We start from the raw sequence: 7,835 nt of genomic DNA, 5'->3' as shown, positions 1-7,835 counted from the left end.
TTTGTAAGTGAAAGTGAACAGTAACAACTGTTTAACATCTAGTAAGATCAACTTCTCATTTTAATATCCTCCAACAAAAACTTGTTCTCATCTGTGTGTCAAATTCCGCAAAAACCTATAATGCCTCTACTGCAATGATTTGCCTATCCAGCACAAGGAAGTTATGTAGCTAATTTTAAACATGCATTTGCACGCTCACCAAAAAAACAAAAACCTCAACAAAATCTTCAATATGACGATCTTTAAAAGGATTTGCAATAGGTAAAATGGCTTGTTTTGTAAATGGCATATTTTCTATTTTTTGCTAAATTATCTAAGAATGCCTTTTTCATGTTAGGAGGATACCAATGTAATGGTTCAATTGGTTCCAATACATATTCATGAGGGTTAAACAGGAACCAAATATTTTCTCTTCAAAGGTTGAGGTCTCAAGAAAGGCATAATCTTCCAATGGGAACAATCAATTCATATGTTATTCATGAGGACAGAATTTTCGTTCTGCTGCAATCAGCAGACTTGAATACTCTCTTGAATCTTTTTGGTATCTTTAAATGGAGCAGACTTACACACAGATGGTCCACTTTCTTTGCTGGCGCACCGTTCATTTTACACTTTTTCTTTTGAACCTAGTTACGATTCTGTAAGTTCTACACCTTGTCTGATGACTTACATCGCAGGTGTTTCTAATTGCATGGGAGTGTCTTTATTTTTATATCAGAATATTTAAGAACAAAGAAGCAGTAACCAAAGTACAAATTACCGTTAAAATAGCTTAAGCGTAGATTTTTTTGTTTCGCAACAATTGCACTTTTAGCAAAGTCTATTCCCCCCTCCCCGTTCCACCAGAGATAAAATCTTAATTAAGATGAAATTTGTAGGGTTTACTTACTAATTACTTTGCCTGAGAAAATTTGCTGTGAAAGATAGCTAGGTTTCAATTCCGTAACTCCACAAAAATGTATTACCTATCAAAACATTTTAATCAATTAAGTTTGTCTTTGTCCTCCCTCTGGAAAATAAAAAGGAGCTGATGAATCACTGTGTCATTGTTATGAAGTTGAACCTCCGCGCAAACCAAAAAGCACGTATCTACCATTATCTCAATGCACTAGATTGTGAAGGAACTAGCCGTCCATTATCGTAACTGTGTTATAAAATATGCAGCTGCATTATAATCGTCAATTTTATACATGAGCTATTTTGATGGTGTAACGAATTTTATGCCAAATTTCTCTTTTGTATTTATTTTCTGAATTGCACAACCTCCACTTTTAAGTCATGCTACTCTTTATCAATTTTTGAAGCAATTGCTTTTTTGTATTTCTCTGGATTTGTTATCAAGCCATTATTTGTACTACAAGGCACTGCACCCAAATCAGACTCTGTCATGAACACTAAGTACATTTTCTGGCATTTAGTTTACTATGATTTAGAACTGAGTTAGAAAACTGTTAAAAAACTGTCTAAAGTATTTGGTGTTTTATTTTTTGAATTAATACTAATCCAATGTTAATCATTTGGACTATTTGAATTTGACCCTACTGCCTTTTCCTATGAGCAGTTTGCAATATTTTCGAGATAAATTTAAAATTCATTTTCTTCCTTTCAATTATTGCTTTCCTATTCCAATAATGAAAACATAAATGCTTTCACATGTTCAGAATTATTGGATTCTCATCTTTGTCATTTTCCTCTCTAAATATTTTTTTTTTTTTTGTCCACCATCTTTGTTTAAAAAGAATACTTAATTGATGTTTAGTTCCTCATAAGAAGCGTGTGAATTCTTAACTAAAATTTAGGCATTACGTCTGAAGGCATGTTTCAACCTGTTACAACTACATAAAAGGAAAAAACAGACTCAGGATTCATGGCGAAGTACTTTATTGATAGATTTTTTTCCTTTGTTTTATCTATGGTTAGTGTTATTTGTTAGAACAGCATCACAAGTTCTTTGTCGGTTATATGTCTTTATGATGTAGTTATTGGAAAAAAATGTATACTGGACCAGTTTGTTAAATAGTACGTGAGCACAATTTGACTTATAAACTGATTTTCATTTCACAAAATTACATTTGAAGTGTTGCGTTTTCTTGCGAGACTTGGAGTCTCTAAGTTAAAGACAAAAAGAACTGTCTACATGCACATAATTTTATCAATGCATACTGTTCGCTTGGTACTAACAAATAACATTTACTGGTGGATTTTGTACTGATAAAAAAATTGATTCCTCATTACCACAGCACAATTAACATCATCCGTTATGCTTTTAGTCGAAACCTTGTTATCATCCTTAAGATTTTTTTGCCATATGAATCTTGTCATGTTATGAAAGTGAGAAAGTGAGAAAATGCTTTAAGGAAGCACCTGTGTATCCACATTGACATGATTAAGTTAGATCTTTGTGAAAAAAATACCAGTGATGTTATCAATTATTTTAATTATTGCAAAAGTTTAAATATATGTTATTTCATGTTGTTATGAATCAGAGGATTTAAAATCGGTTGCCTAGATATTTGATCTGCTCAGCACAAATTTATTGATATTTTTCAATTATTTATCTCATTTTCTTTAAAAAATGTATTTAATAGCAAGTCTTTTACTTGTTAATTTTTGCATCAAACTCGATTTGTGTATGTAGATCATCTGTAGAATTTTTTAAAGTTGGTTTGTTTAGAGATGAAGCTAAAAAATATTTTATTTATTTAATTAATTGCTTTAGTCATGAGTATGAATGGAGATAGAGAGATACGGTAAATTTTCCTGTTGTAAATCCGTTGATTTAGTGACTACTTGTGAAGTTGTTAGCGAGATTTTTGTTTTGACTTTCACTATTAGATTAAATTCAAGTTGAATTGTTATTGTACCTACTTGCCTCATTTAAGTCCCAGGGCAGACCAAAAAAGAAGTGGAATCAATTTACCGCCGTGTTTTACGAAGTGCAGTATTTCTTGTTTATTAAAATTTTTTGCCTGCCGAAAGAAGTGAAAAGGAAAAGCATTGCTTTTCTAATAAACAATCGTGTCTTATCTGAAAACGTGTTCATTTTAGCAGGCTAAGGAATAACATAATTTTTAGGCAGCCATTTACATACATAATTTAAAAACTTTGAATACAGGTGTGCATGCCCTCCAATCGTATTTAAGATCTTTATTTTCAATCAGAAAAGTGTGTTTTGCATTTTTTTAAACAATTAAAATGTATGAAGAAAATGAAGTATAAAATTGCGTCTGCGCATATTTTTTTAAAGAGTTTTTCATTTCTGGTGCTTGACAAGAACCTCTCTCACAGGGAATTTAGCCTTTTAAATGCCTACTTAATTAATATTTATGTACTCTCTCCAGTTGTAGATTTGCGATAATTTGAGGATACTCCTGCACACAAACTTATATTTCTATTTGAGCTTTTGTGTAATTCATATTCATTTCTATCCATCATGTCAATTATGATGATTGTATCTTCTTGTGTATATGTCCTTGTACCTTTTAATGCCAAAGGCTGGCTAAGCTATTATAAGACATAGTGAATGATATAAAAATGATGCAACAATGCATTGAAGAAGACCCCAGTCCTTTTTGGTTGAAATGTCTGCCATTGTAAAACAGTTTTTGTGAGTTTATATTTTCATCTATTGCTTGTTGTGTAATTAGCATCATGTAGTTAAATACACTGAATTAGTTGGCTTTTAGCTTAACTTTTATATCATTCACTATATCCTTGTAACTGGGTGTTTCTCTCTTACATGCATTCTGTGTAGTTGCTGTAGACTTTGAACTCAACCTGTTTTCTTCAAATGATAAAAAGTAATGGTATCCTATCCAATTACAATTGGTAGATACTCAGACATGGTCTGATATGGAGAAGTGTAATTGCAATGCACTCCCAATGAGATGTGATCATCGTTTGTGTTTCCTGAAGTAACCTACCGCAAGCATGGGCGGTATAGAGCTGTCAAAAGTGGACCGCAGATTGTTGGAGATTGCTGCAAAATAAAGTTTACCTAGTCAAAAAGTCAATTTCCAGCAATCAAATGTCAATTAAAGCGTTGGGTACAACTTGAGAAGGGCCCTTCTTGGTATACATTGTTTTGAGATTTAAGGGATTGAAAGTTTGAATGTTGTATCTGTTGGCATGTTTGGCCAGATGTCGTTCAATCGTGTTTCCCATCAAAATGTAAGTCTTCTCAAAGATACTGATGGTTGTAATCCTCATTTGAATGAACTTTAAAGTAGGAAGAAATAATCAAAGCTGCGGGATGAAGTGTCGTTTCTGCATAAAGCGAGACAAGTCATACAGAATAGTTGTGTTCTCTCAGTTAAGTCAACTTTTCTTGGACGTATATCAAAACCCTTTTACGTACTCAATTGTAATTACTTGTAGCATAAATCTGTTCTTTCTGATCCTTTTTTCACCTGAAAAACTAATGCAATCTGTTCAAATGATTTTCCAACCCACCCATCCCTACTTATTATACGAGTATATTAGCATAATGAACTGAGGACCTCATCCAATTTTTTACTTCAATATTGTCTGCAATTATACATTACTTGACGGTGGTAATATTTTTTAAGTTTTCATCTCACACATTATTTTCTATGCTAGCTAAATTACGACTTTTCTGTTATGCAGCTGTGCTTAAATTTTCCTGGTTCATTTCTTACACTTTGATTATTCCGACCTAAGCCCTATTTTATTCTTACAGACTTTTACCTACCTATTGACGACGGTAAATCACTTGCCTATACAGATTTTTCTCTTCTCTTAAATTCTGAAGTATTGACAGCATGATTGTTACCTTTTTCCTCATCTGTCTTTTTCTTTGTCTATGGTCTTTTAATTTTAGATGTAGGTGTATTTTATGGGGAATGTTTTTCCTCAATGATGAACCATGAATTTTCTATTGTTGTAATTTTTGATTCATCAATAAACTGCACAATGCCAGCTAGTCAGTTTTATTTGTCTCATAATTGGATTTTAAGTGTTGCAGATGAGAGTAACAACAGAAAATTAAATTTTTTCAAACACCAAAACCTTGATAAAAATTTCACCCTTCAGAAAGGTGTATTACTTACTTCTTCCACCCTGGTAATGCATGTCTACAACTGTTTCTTGTCCCAGCTTACACAGTGTCAAACACGAAGGTTAAAATTTTTATTAATATCGAGATCACAGAGGCGTTTGAATGGATCTCATTATACATGCTCTGTTAATGAGCCCTATAATCCAAGATATGATTCTGAGGCATGCCCAGATAACCCTCAATAGCTATTTTGCCATCTATTTATGAATTGATAGATAGAAAATATAAGACAGAATGATGGGTTATGGGGATATATTTTTTTTTTTCTTTTTTTTTTTTTTTCTTTTGCATATTTAAATGCTTACATTATTGTCAAAAATGTCGTGTAGATTATTACGATCAGGATTTGGGGCATGCAAACGTTGTTTGCTTCTATTTTAGGTTCTTGCTCAAACCAGTATAAGAATCAGCCATTTTTCACAGAAGCCTTACCTTCATTGTGAGGCTTAAAAGTTAGATTGGTCTCAAGTCCTTGCTTTTTAGTGATTAACTGTAGATGTGTTTTTACTGTCATTTGAGTCAGCTGTTAGTGTGGATTTTAAAGGAGAATCCAATTTTTATTTTAGAGAATCAATTTTAATAACTTTCGGAATAATTCTAAATCAGACATTTTTTTAAATTACCTATATTTTTATCATTATTAATTTCATTGATGCCGTCAGGTAATTCCCTCTGCAGGTATTTCTTCATAGTTCTAAGGTAAAAGTATAGACAAACAATAATGTACCTACCTATAAGGAAAAAACTAATTCTTGTTTTTTAGAAAAGAATAAAATATTTTTTATAAAAAAGTTGTCTTTCTTCTTCTTCTGATTTGTTGCACCCTATAACTGTGTAATGAAATCAAATAAAATTTATGGAAGAGAAAACTGTGTGTTTGCTATTTTTCAGTTTGGCAGTTAAAACTCAAATGGTAGTAGAGCCCGCACTGAGTAAATTAATGCTCTTTTAGAGTGTGACAGAGAATCAGTCGTCTTCAGTTTAGCATTGATAGTAACTGCAAGAATCAAGATCTGCTATTTCATTCATATGCGTAAATTTATATTTTGGTTAAAAACAAGCACAAATCTTCTGAGGAAGAAGATATTTTTCTCCAGATACTACCGTTCCCCGTAAAACATTGTAAGCATTTTTGAAGCCACGATACAATGACTGTCTAATGTTAGGGGCGAGAAATGAGCCTAGCTGCTGTGGAAAAATTCTGTCACCATTGCTTGAACTTAGTGATTTTACTCTCATGCAGAGCATCGTTAAAAATCGTAACTCTTTGAAAGAAATTCCACTTGTCTTTAGTGAATTCAGAATCCACAACTGCACAGTGATGAGATAAAAATAAGAGATGCTGGAATGATATCCAGAAAATGCGAGTGTTTGGTTGTTTAGCTTTGGTTCATTTTTCTTTCTTTTCCAAAAAATGAAAGAGCCGTGCAGCCCTAAAAATTCTAGAAAGATTTTACCCTCTTCAGACTTGTGGCTACAAGACTTACAATATACAAAAAAACTAAAGTTTAAGTAATGTCTTAATCTATTAAGACATTATTAAAATTTTTCTTTCTGGTTAATTACCCTAAGAATGTAATTAATTTCCCTCTAATCTTAGTTGTTTATATTTAAGAACATAAATAGACATTGCAGCTAAATTTTTCAAACCAAAAATTACTAACCACATAAAAGTAAATCCATGAAGCTTCACAACTTCTTCAACATGGAGGTACCGAAAGCATCACCTGTACAACGATTCCATCAATAATTTATTAGCCTTCGAATTGATAGTAAACAGAAAAGAAATAAAGAAAAAAAATTGTAGATCTACAGCCAGTTTTTAATAGCTTTCAATTACAAGCAAAGGCCTTCTTTAGATTCACATACAACAGGTTAACCAATTTTTGCGCACTCCTTCATTTCCTCTAAAGTTGGCTTGATTATTTAGCTAATGTGTGAAAAAGCATTCAATATTGTCCAGGAAAATTTGACAGTCTGATCTTGGATCAAAATTCCTCCAATGAAACACACAAATCTCTGATCCGTCCCTAAATCAGTCTACCAGAATGGCTTCCGTTGGGCCCTGACAGGGACGCGTACATTGAGGAGAGAGGTAGGCATATGCAAAGAGAATTTACAATATTCAATGGAGTAAGGAGCGCAAAACTAAATGACCTACCTCTCTCGACTTGTGACAATGTATCTAAAATCAAACCACAATGCTCCCTACAATGGGCTACAATGAAGTAATTTTGAATTGAAAGTTCGATTTCTTTTGAAGTTGAGTAGCTGAATGAAGAAGCTGCAACTCTCTTGACAACTTGGACTGACAAGGGGAGTCTACGAAGTGACATCCTGGGATTGGGTTCATTTTGCTTGTACATGAAGAAGAGACAAATCTAAGGTTGACGTATTTTTTTTTAGCCGCCACCTCCCAACCGTTCTCGAGATATCGATTTTTAAAGTTACGATTTTTGCACGTTTCCGCGCGGAGTTCCGGCGAGTCAACTGAGCGCCGGCAAGCTGCACGAAGCACGTTTCCTATCAGCGCTGCAGACCGGTCAACCTTATCAACAGTCCCGTGGCCGCGTGGTATAGTGCTCGCCTACCGTTCCATCGATCGTGGGTTCGAATCCCGCTTCGTGCCGTAACTCTTATGGTACGCTGCAGTGCGTTTTTACAAGTTTTCTTTATCTTTATCACACACCAAGGGGTCCGCCCCCTGGCCGCTGCGGGGCCCAACCCCCGGGGCGAAAAGGCGCGCTTCGCGGCAAGC

This window comes from Bemisia tabaci, chromosome 1 (assembly GCF_918797505.1).
Source record: "Bemisia tabaci chromosome 1, PGI_BMITA_v3".
Classification (NCBI taxonomy): domain Eukaryota; kingdom Metazoa; phylum Arthropoda; class Insecta; order Hemiptera; family Aleyrodidae; genus Bemisia; species Bemisia tabaci.
Note: the sequence above shows the minus strand (reverse complement) of the source record.